Source organism: Cnephaeus nilssonii (assembly GCF_951640355.1).
Source record: "Cnephaeus nilssonii genome assembly, chromosome: 6".
Classification (NCBI taxonomy): Eukaryota; Metazoa; Chordata; class Mammalia; order Chiroptera; family Vespertilionidae; genus Cnephaeus; species Cnephaeus nilssonii.
This window is the reverse complement of record NC_137077.1, coordinates 48,642,742-48,654,779: the sequence shown is the minus strand read 5'-3', so window position 1 is coordinate 48,654,779 and position 12,038 is coordinate 48,642,742.

Here is a 12,038-nt window from a genome sequence, read left to right as displayed (position 1 = left end):
TCAATAATCCATTTTTGCTGGTAGAATAGCTTTCATTTTAATATGTACCCATGCATTTCTCCAGAGAAATAGAACCAATAGGACACGTAGAGATATATAAGAGATTTATTATGGGAATTGGCCCACACCATTATCGAGGCTGGAAGTTGCACAGCATGCCATTTGCAAGATGGAGAACTAGGAAAACCAGTGGTATAGTTCAGTCCCAATCCAAAAGCTGGAGAACCAGGAGCTCTGATGTCTGAGGACAGGAGAGATGGATGTCTCAACTCAAGAAGAAAGGGAGAGTTTGCCTCTTCTTCACCATTTTATTTGGACACTCAATTGATTGGATTGTATGACAACCACCCACATTGGTGAGGGCACATCTTCCTTACTCAGTCTACTAATTCAAATGCTCATTTCTTCCAAAAATGAACTAACAGACACAACCAGAAATATTATTTTACCAGCCATCTGGACATCCCTTAGCCAAGTCAAGTTGACACATAAAATTAACCATCAATGTGACTATTGTTTCTCGACCTTTTGGCTAAGATCAAGTATAATGCAATATGTGTGTGTATAATTTATTGTTTTTATTTCAGTTGACATGCAATATTATATTACTTTTAAGGGCACAACATAGTGATTAGACATTTAGATAGATTATAAAGTTATCACCCTGATAGTCTACTACCCCTCTGACACCCTATGTAGTTAATATATTGTTGACGATCTTCCCTGTGCTGTACTTTACATTCCCGCGACTATTTTTATAACTGGCAATTTGTACTTCTTAATCCTTTTCACATTTTTTACTAGTCCCCTCAACACCCCTTCCATATGGCAACCATCAGTTTTCCTCTGTATCTATGAGGTTGTTTCTGTTTTGTTTGTTTATTTTGTTTTTTAGATTGCATATATAGCCCTGACCAGTTTGGCTCAGTGGATAGAGCGTCGGCCTGCGGACTGAGAGGTCCCAGGTGCGATTCCGGTCAAGGGCATATACCTTGGTTGAGGGCACATCCCCAGTAGGAGGTGTGCAGGAGGCAGCTGGTCGATGTTTCTCTCTCATCGATGTTTCTAACTCTCTATCCCTATCCCTTCCTCTCTGTAAGAAATCAATAAAATATATATTTTTAAAAAGATTGCATATATAAATGAAATCATATGGGATTGGTCTTTCTCTGACTTATTTCACTTAGCATAATACCCTCTAGGTCCATCTATGTTGTTACAAATGGTAAGATTTCATTCTTTTTATGGCAGAATAGTGTTCCATTGTATATATGTGCCACATCTTCTTTATCGCCTTATCTATGGATGGACACTGAGGTTGCTTCCATATCTTGGCTACTGTAAATAATGAACATAGGAGTGCATATGATTTTTGAATTAGTGTTTTGAATTTCTTTGGATAAATACTCAGAAGTATTTATATGGTAGTTCTTTATACCCAGAAGTATTTATATGGTAGTTCTTTATTTAATTTTTTGAGGACCCTCTATACTGTTTTCCATAATGCCTGCACCAATTATATATTTTGGATATTAACTGCTTATTGGATGTCTCATTGGCAAATATCTTCTCCCATTCAATAGGTAGTCTTTTCATTTTGTTGATGGCCCTTCACTATGTAAAAACTTTTAAATTTGATGTAGTGCCAATTGCTTACTTTTTTCTTTTGTTTCCCTCGCCTGAGCAGACATATATACAACAAGATATTGCTAAGAGCGATGTCACAGAGTTTATAGCCTGTGTTTTCTTCTAGGAGTTTTATGGGTTCAGATCTTCTGTGTGAGTCTTTAATCCATTTTGAGTTTATTTCTTTCTTTTAGAGTTTATTTTTGTATATGGTGTAAGAAAGTGGTTTAGTTTCATTTGTTTTGCGTGTATCTGTACAGTTTGTCCAACACCATTTATTGATGAGACTGTCTTTACTCCATTGTGTTCCTCTCTAGTTTGTGAGTTCATTTCTGGGCTCTCTGTTCTGTTCCATTGACCTATGTGTCTTATTTTAGTAATCAAAACAGCCAGTCCCATGCCGTTTTGGTTACTATAGCCTTGTATTTTGATATCAGGTAGCATGATACCTCCAACTTTGTTCTTCTTTCTCAAGGTTGTTTTTGCTATACGGGGTCTTTGTAGTTCCATATAAATTTTTGGTTTGGTTGTTATAGTTCTGTGAAAAATGCTATTGGTATTTTAATAGAGATTGCATTAAATCTATAGACTACTTTGGGTAATATGGACATTTTAACGATGTTAAGCATGGTATATGCTTACATTTATTTGTATCTTTTTCAATTGCTTCAAAGTCTTACAGTTTTCTGAGTATAGGTCTTTACTTCCTTGGTTAATTGAGGCATGTTCTCTCTATCCCCACTTTGTAAGATTTTTTTATCTTTAAAAATAAGTTTAAAAAAAAATTATTTCAGAGAGAGGAACAGAGAGGGAAAGAGGGATAGAAACATCAACGATGAGAATCATTGGTTGGCTGCCTCCTGCATGCCCCCTACTGGGGATAAAGCCTGCAACTTGGGCACGTGCCCTGACCAGGAATTGAACTGTGACCTCCAGGTTCATAGGTCAGTGCTCAACCTCTGAGCCAGCTCGCCGGGCTGTTCCACTTATTTATGCATTCCTTTGTTGACTTTTGTATATGCCTTGACCAGTGACTGAACCCACAACCCTGGCGTATTGGGACGACGCTCTAACCAACTGAGCTACCCGACCAGGACATGTTGCTAATATTTTTGTTGAGGATTTTTCCATCTATGTTCATCAGGGATATTGACCTATAATTCTCTATTTTTTTGGAGTGTCTGTCTGATTTTGTTCATGTCAGTTGTTGTGTTCTTCAGTTTTAGCTGCTTCTTTTTTATTCTTTTGTTTCTCTTTGTTGAAGTTCTCACTGAGTTCATCTATTCTTCCTCTAAGTTATAACCAGGGTTTTGAACTTCTGGTAGATTGCTTACCTCCATTTTACTTAGTTCTTATTCTGGAGCTTTGTCCTGCTCTTCCATTTGGGACAGATCTCTTTTTCTCCTCATTTTAACTGACTCCCTATGTTTGTTTCTGTGTATTAGGTAGCTCTCTTACATCTCCTGGTCCCTCCAGCCCTCACGCTGACAGAGTGGCCTTATGTACTAGAAGGTGTCCTATTGGGACCAGTGGTGCATTCTCCCTGGTCCCCTGAGCTGCATGCTACAGGTAGTCCTCTGTGGGGGTGTGTATGTCCCCCTGTTGTAGTTGGGCCTCTACTGCTGTTGATGCAAAAGAGTGGGGTTGACCCTCGGGCTGACGGGCTCTGAGGGATGGCTGTGACTATAGCAGATGAGCTGTTGTGCAGGTACTGGCCCCACAGAGCAGGCGCTGCTTTAGTGGGGCTCTGGTGCCTGCCAAGTTTTCCCTTCAGGTGTGTTGTTTGTGGAGCTAGTTGGGTGGTGCTCTCATATGGTCTAAAGCCAGCCACTGTTGGTTCTGGAGCCTCTTGGGAGGGGCTGCAGTGCAGGTCAAGATCAGCCACCACTTGTGCTGGGTTTGTGGCCACTTAGTTGAAGCTGTTTATGTTCTAGACCAACATAGTCTGTTGCTTATGCCAACCTTGGGGCCACTTAAAGGGATTTACAATGCAAGTTGAGATCCATCACTCACTCTTTGTGCTGGGCTGGGGCTGCTTAGCAAGAGCTGCAAGGCACACGGTAGCTGGCTGTGCTTGTTTCAGTGTGTGGGCCTTTGAGAGATTTTAGGAAATTCCTCATTGTTAGCCAAGGTGACGACTCCTGTAGAGGAGCTACTGGAAGAGGCTTGGGCCTGGTGAGCAAGTTCGGTGGGGTGAGGTCTCAGGGTATCATCTGGATGGGATGAACGGTGTAATCAGGTTAATGGAGAGCACAGGTCTGGTGCCTACCTGTACCAGGCCCGCTGGGTGGGAGGAGAGCTTAACAAAGGCACCTGCCAGTGCTTCCACCGTAGAAAGGGTGGAGAGTTGGCCCGTTCCCTGTCCCTCCAGCCCTCACCCTGAAGTTAGTCCATTTAGTTCCTCCCCTTATATCTCAAGTGCTTTTGGAGCTGTTGCCCCTGTGCTGGAGCTTAGAGCTAGTGAGTCTGTGAGCGAGTGAGTCTGTGTGTGGGTCCTTTAAAAGCAACCCTTTGATCCTAGCAGCCCTTTGTCTTTCGTGGGTGCAATCCCTGCTGGTTTTCATAGCTAGATGTTATGGGGACTCCTCTCAGCACTGATGCCCTGGGCTGGGGAGCCAGATATGGGACTGGGACCTCCCCACTTCTCAGAGGTGACTCCTGCAACTGAGAGATCCCTCCTGATTCTTCTTCTTTTTTTAATTCTCACCTGAGGATATATTTATTGGGTAAGAGAGAGAGGAAGGGGGAAAGAGAGAAACATCGATGAATTGCTTCCCATACGTACCCCAAATGGGGAGTGAACCTGCAACCTAGGTATGTGCCCTGACCAGGAATCGAACCTGCAACCTTTCTGATGTACAGGACAATGCTCCAACCAACTGAGCCACCCGGTCGGGCTCCCTCCCGATTCTTAGCTGCCATACCGTGGGTGTGGGAACTGCTGGTTCTGCATCTCCACCTGAATAGTCTCATGTGGCTTCTTTATATCTTTAGTTATAAGAATTCTGTTCAGCTAGTCTTCAGGTGGTACTCAGTTTTAGTTGTTATAAAATTTAATTGTAAATTTGGTGTGATTGTGGGAAGAGGCAATCATAACCTCTACCTGCTCCACCATCTTGATCAGAAGGAGTTTTTCTTATTATTACTGTTCTGTTATCTTACAGAGACTGAGGAAACCATGTCTTCACATTTTTTGACCAGGATGTGTTAGAGAAAAGACACTAAGTTGAAGGCTTGTTCTTGGTTTTGCATTTGATTTGATTCTCTTTTGAGTCCAGAATCACCATGTATGGGCCTTCTTCCCTTTAGCAGAGTCATTTAATATGGTTTTGGGATATGCAGTAGTAGGCCCGTAACCTGCTTCATACTTAGGGTAAGGCTGCTGATTGCTCAGCATAATGAAAAGAAAACTTTCAGTGTGCAAAGCAAGCTGGACAAGAGGGAGGAAAGAAGCAGGCAGCCCGCAGTCCAACAACAGGGCAGATGGCCAGGTCTGAGCCAAAAATATGTCTATGAGAGTTTCATCATGGTGGGTTGACCCAGGATTTTTAAGAAGAATGGAATCTGATGTCTGGTTTTAATTATCTTATTGCTATCTTGTTTTGTTCCTAAGATTGCCTCTGTTAACCCCACACCTTCATTAACAAGGGAGCAGTGTGGGCTGTGGTAGTCTGGGAGGTATGTCACACTGTGGGGAATTAAAGTAGGGGTCAGTGAAAGGACAGCCATCTTGTTGCATCAACCCTCTGAGATTGTCATGGTTGACAGCATCAAATCAAAGGAGGCTATTGGGGCTTTCAGGTAAGAAAGGGAATAGATGCTTAGGGCTGAGCTGAAGTCAATGATAGGCAAGTGATATTGGAGCAACAAGTTGCAGCATGAAACTGACCCAGGGGCAGACAAGAAACACATTTCCTGTTCCCCAGATATTTTAGTGGGAGGTGATACTTGAAAGTGAAACACAGTGGGTGTTTGTGTGTGTGTGGTGGGGGGTGGCGGCGGGGATATGACCAGATTGGGTATGGCTTTATAAGCAGGGCAAGATGACGAATCTTGCTGTGACGGGTAACAGAGACACAGCAGATTTGTTTAGACACATCAGGATATGATCAAAAAGAGGTGCGTGCAGCCAGGCCATGAGGAGGCAGTGAAAAACACAGTGGGCCGGTAACCACAAAGTCCTGTGCCTGGATTTCTTCTGCCTCGTCTAGGTCTTCTCCCTTCTCTCCTGCACTGTCACGTCCTTTCTTTGTGGATCCCTGCCATAAGCAGACAAGTATACTCTGGGGTAGTAGGCAGCCTCCAGAATGGCCTCCGATCAGCCCTGTCTCCTGTATTCACAGCCTGGTTTAGTCCCCTCCCCTTACTGTTAGCTAGATTTAGCACCATGCTTCTAGCAAATAGTGATAGAGATGATGGCCTATTACTTCCAATATTAGGTTATCAAAAGATTGTGACTTATTTTTTTCTTTTCTTCTTTATTGATTAAGGTATTACATATGAGTCCTTATCTCCCCATTGCCCCCCACCCCCACTCATGCCCTCACCCCCCTGGTGTCTGTGTCCATTGGTTATGCTCATATGCACGCATACAAGTCCTTTGGTTGATCTCTCCCCCTAACCCCCACCTTCCCCTACCTTCCCTCTGAGGTTTGACGGTCTGATCAATGCTTCTCTGTCTCTGAATCTGTTTTTGTTCATCAGTTTATGTTGTTCATTATATTCCAAAAAGATTGTGACTTATGCTTGAACATTCTCTCTAGCTCTCCTGCTCTGAGGGAAGCAGGCTGCCATGTTGTGAATGACCCTATGGCCCTAGGGCATGGCCTCCAGCCCTACCAACAAGGAACTAGAGTCCTCGATCCAACAGCCACAAAGAACTAACTCCTACAACACTGCACTTGTGAGCTGGGAAACACCTCTTCCCCTGTCAAACCTTCGAATGAGACCATAGTTCTTGCTAACGTCCTAACCGTAACCTTATGAGAGACCTTAAGCCAGGCAGCCCACTGAGCCACACTCAAGATTCCTGACCCACAGAAACTGTGAAATAACAAATTTTTGTTGTTTTAAGCCACTGAGTTTTGGAATAGTTTGTTATGCAGCGACAGATAATACATCTTGTTTCTCCTACCATTGAAATGTGTGGATGAAAGGGGCCATGTGCTAACCTGACAAGCTCAGGGATGGCTGTGTGGCAGCCTTGAAAACTCAGAGACCTAAAGTCACCACAAAGGATGGTCTGAAATGAACACTTTCTTTTTTCTTAAATCCTCACCCGAGGATATTTTTTCCATTGATTTGTAGAGAGAGTGGAAGGGAAAGGGAGAGACAGAGGGAAACACTGATGTGAGGGAGACACATTGATTGGTTGCCTCCTGCATGCCCCCCCCTCCCCACCAGGGCCGGGGAGCCTGCAACCCGGACATGTGCTTTTTTTTTTTTTTTTTTTTTAGTATTTTCTATGAATATTGTTTACTTTTTTTTTCATTTTTTTATTAAGGTATTATATGTGTACATATCTTACCATTGCCCCGCCCCCCCTCCCCCACTCCCATACACGGGCATGTGCTCTTGACTGGAATGGAACCCGGGACCCTTCAGTCCGCACGCCGACACTGTATCCACTGAACCAAACCAGCTAAGGCTGAAATGAACACTTTTTAACTAAAAGCAGTTTATGGTGGTAGTCATGTCCTAGGCCGGCATCTTCCCTGACAAAGGTCAATCTTTACCCTAACAGCATCTATTTTCTTTTTGCATCTATAATAACATATCTTTGAATGTCAAAGCAACTTCCCTTTTTCAGGACCTCTCAAAGCCCGGGCACCACAGACCCCTCATGGTTATTGAGTTGATGGTTGACTGTTAACTTTCCTGTTCCTCTGTCAGGGAAGCTTGTCTATCGTTTTACTTTTCATCCACTCCCAGAGATTTCCCCGTTGCTTTCTCCGCTTCCCTAACCTCTCGCCAACGGGTTTCAGGTAACCCACACGGTCTCCTCTTTTGATTGTAATGTATAAAATGCAAAACTACCGTTCTTTGGAACATTATCTTAACCCGTTGAGATGTTGCTTCCCAGCATTTTTCCACAGTTTGGCTCAAACTCACCAAAATTCTTCACAGGTTTGACTGTTTCTTTTTTTAATTATTTAATTATTTATTATTATTATTTTTTAATTACTTTATTGATTAAGGTATCACATATTTGTCATCAACCCCCCCACCCCCATTCCCATCCCAAACCCCCCCACACGCATGCCCCCCTCCCCCTGTTGTCCGTGATCACTGGTTAGGCTCATATGCAAGCACACAAGTCCTTTGGTTGATCTATCTCCCTTGTCCCCACCCTCCCCTACCTTCCCTCTGAGGTCTGACAGTCTGATCAATGCTGTTCTTGTTCTTCAGTCTATGTTGTTCATCATTTCCCCTAGATGAGTGAGCTCATGTGATACTAGGAATACACTTATAGGAACCGAAAATGAGACAAGCAATAATGGTTATGCTGAGAGGCAAATGAATCAGTCTATAGTGAGTTTCTTTCTGGGCCAACAGTTCTTTTGAGTCCCGATTTCTATGTCCAACAGTTGTCTATGTGTACATAACAGCAATGATATTTCAGTTCTGGATGGTGGACAAATGGTGGTAATGCAGGTCCGACCCTCTCTGGTTTGGTCCTGGGCAATCTGCAGTGACGCACATCTGCTGACTGCTAGTATGGCAAGGCATGGTCAGCATCTTCCATCTCTGGACTGTTTCTCTTCTGTCTTCATGGCTGGAGCACTCCTGTCAATTCCTCTCTGTTGCAGGAATCCACATGGTCTTGGAGTTGTTTTCTGAAAATATACAAACATATTCTCGACCAAAAGTTAATAAAGGAATATTTTCTATAAATTTGACTTGCGATCCTTTTTCATTTTTTTGCCCAAACGATTTTCCTTTGGCTTGTTTTGACACCATGTATGTTTTACCTGGGTGTCTTGCTGTTAGCATTACAAATGAAAGTTAATTTTCTAAAGTAAAAATTTTCTAGATGTAATTTATTTATAGGATATTTTTCCTTACATGATATTCTTCTACTATCCCCCCTATTTTGGTTTAAATATTGGGAGGCTTTTGGAAATTTTATGCTGTAATCTTGATAGCTTTTAAATTTTACTTTTTTGCACTAAAATGTGACTGCTTTAGGTTCATTATATGTTATGCAATTTTACCATGAGATGAACTACCAATAAAAATTTTAGTTAACACTTTAGGAACAGCTTTTTTGTCCAGTACAATTGATTTTTCTAGAGTATTTGCTTATTTTGGTTGGCCAACTTAAATTAGTCTGAAAACTTGACTACTATTTTACTGTCAAATTTAATACTCTAACAACCATCTTGTTTTACCCTGTAAATATTAGTGGAGAGGATTATTTGCCTTCTTGAGTAGGCCCTGAGCATTCCTGGTGCTAGGCTGGATTTAGATATCATAGACCCCAGTTCCCCGGATCATGGGTGCAAGACATCTCCACCAAGTCTTGTTGCAGTGAGAGGGCATCTGCTGTCGGCCAAGTCTCTGTTACCTGGGTCCCGATTTGAGCTGGGCATGTGAAGCTGAGCAGCCATGGGGGCAGGAGATCTCCCTCAGCAGGGGTGGGGGTTCAGGCCCCTGCAAACTTGGGGGGGTGGTGAAGGTCTGTGCCCCACCTCTGTTGACCCCCAAGTTCTCTCCTGATGGCCCCTATGCGACTGTGCCTGTCTTAGGTTGTTCCTTCCCTGAGGAATCTTACCCGGGTTTGACTGTTTCTTACATTGACAAGTGTTACCCAACAGGGACCAGCCCAGAGCACGTCTGCGTCAGGCCGGCCTGTAGTGTGTGGGGTCTTGACTTCATTAGGAAAGACTTCCCAGCATGACTCGACATGGGGTTGAGAGTACGTTGGTTAAAGCTGGGGACAGTGGAACCCAGGAAGGACTCAGGGTGAAGAAGCAGCAGGGAGAGCCGGGCGCTGCTCTGCTTTGGCTCTAGAACTGTTACAGGAAAGAAGTGAGCCAGACGGGGCTGCTGCTAGCTCACGAGGAAGTCAGAGAAAAAGGCGTGTGGAGACAGATTCAGGGGGTGAGCCTGGGTTGAGCCGCTGCTGCCCATGGCCCCCCTGGTTGCAAGTCTCATGCGGATCCTTAGAGTTTAGGAAGAAATAAAAAGTTCACGCCCGGGAAGGGACATGAGTGTGCTAGAGTGAGCTAGCATTGAGTCTTTGTCCTGGGGTCTTTTTGTACCCCCCCCTTTTTTTTTCTGCAGGTAAGAATATTAGGGGAGAGTTTTGTCAACTGTCCAGATGCATTTTTAATCTGCTAATGTATCAAAATAGTTGATTAGGGGAGTTTTGGATTATTCTTTGATCTGTTTTACTGTTTTATTTTTTTTAGGTCTGTCTGGCCTTAATGGGGTTTTTTGTTATTTGTTGCTTGACTTCATCTGTCCTTGAGTGTAGCTGGCACAATGTCATTAATTGGTCTTTGTCGTCTGTTTTCCCAGGCCAGGCTGGTTTAAGCTATGCATTCTCTGGTTGGGGAGGAGAGGTATAAATCATTTGCTCTCAAATGTCCTTGGTTGGGGAAGATAAGTTCTTGCAATTCACAAGCTGGCTGCAAGCTGCCCAAACTGTTTGGCTTTGTTTAATTTTCTTGTTTTAGTTTCTCCGTAACATTTGCCCAGGGATTTAGCCTGGAGGGGGGCCCAGTGGTGGCTGGGTACGTGTTCCGGTGGGGGCGGGATTGACTGGGTCTGGAGTTGGGGGAGGCTTTATTCTTTCTTCGAGTCCCCTGCTCCACTTAGAGCACATCTGAGTTAGTGCTAGAAATAGATATACTTTTAATCCTCACCCGAGGATATATATTTTTTAAACTATTGATTTTAGAGAGAGAGGGAGGGAGAGAAAGAGAGAGAAACATTGATCAGTTGCCTCCTGTAAGCACCCCGGAGATCCAACCTGCAACCTTTTGGTGTATGGGACGATGCTCCAACCAACCGAGCCACCCAGCGGGGGCCTAGATATCTTTTTAATAAAATATTTTATTATGTAGACTTGAAGTAATAACAATATAAACATTCATGTACCTACCAATTCATTCACTATTTTTGTTTTAATAAATATTTAACCCATAAGAAATAATATTTATAGCACAATATACGTACAGTTTAAAGGATAACAATACAAGGATACTCATTTAAGAAAAAGAATGTTGTTGTTACTTTTGAAATTCCCTGTGTACCCCTCCCTATTCTATCTCTTTCTCTTTATCTTAGAACTAACCAATATTCTGAATTTTGTATTTATTATTCCATTGATTCTCTTTATAAACCTGGCAGTACTATATATTAGCCACTAGGCACAGTTGACAATTTAAATTTAAATAAAATAAAAATTTATTTCCTCAGTCACATTAGCTATATTTTAAGTGCTCATAAGGTTACCATGCTGAACATCAAATTATGGAATATTTGCATCATTGCAGAATTCTATTGGATAACACTGCTCTAAACAATATATTGTTTAGTTTTGCATGTATTTGAACTTTATATAAATTGAAGCATGCAATGACTTTTCTTTTGCAGCTAGCTTTGTTTAATTTAGTGTTAGGTTCTTGACATTCATTCCTGTAGTTATCTATAGCTATAATTCATTTATTTTTACCACACATGGTGTATAAATGCCATAATATATTTATCTACATCAGAATTATTAATGGATACTTAAATTGTTTTCAGAGATCTGCTATTACAACTAATACTATTATGCATATAAGCATGAGTTTCTCTGGAATGTATCCGCTTGAGATTGCTGATTCATAGAGAAGACGCACTATCACCTTCTCTAAAAAATGCCATATTACAGATGTCCCTCTCTTTTCCCCCTATTGCCCCCTCCACATGGTTCCCGCTCACTCCAGGTCTTCACCACCTATTGTCTGTGTCCATAGGTAATGCATACATGCATATAGGATGTGTGGTTAATCTCTTCCCACCCCCCAACCCCCTTCCCTCTGAGATTCGTCCATTTGTTGCATGTTTCTATGCCTCTGATTCTATTTTATTCATCAGTTTATTTTGTTCATTAGATTCCTCGTTCTTTTATTTTGATTTTCAGGTTCAGTTGTTGATAGATATGTATTTATTGCCATTTTAATGTTCATATATATTTTTTAACTCTTCCTCTTCTTAAAGAATACCCTTCAGCATTTCATATAATACTGGTTTGGTGGTGATGAACTCCTTTAGCTTTTTCTTATCTGTGAAGCTCTTTATCTGACCTTCAATTCTAAATGATAGCTTTGCTGGGTAGAGTAACCTTGGTTGTAGGTCCTTGCTATTCATCACTTTGAATATTTCTTGCCACTCCCTTCTGCCCTGCAACATTTCTGTTG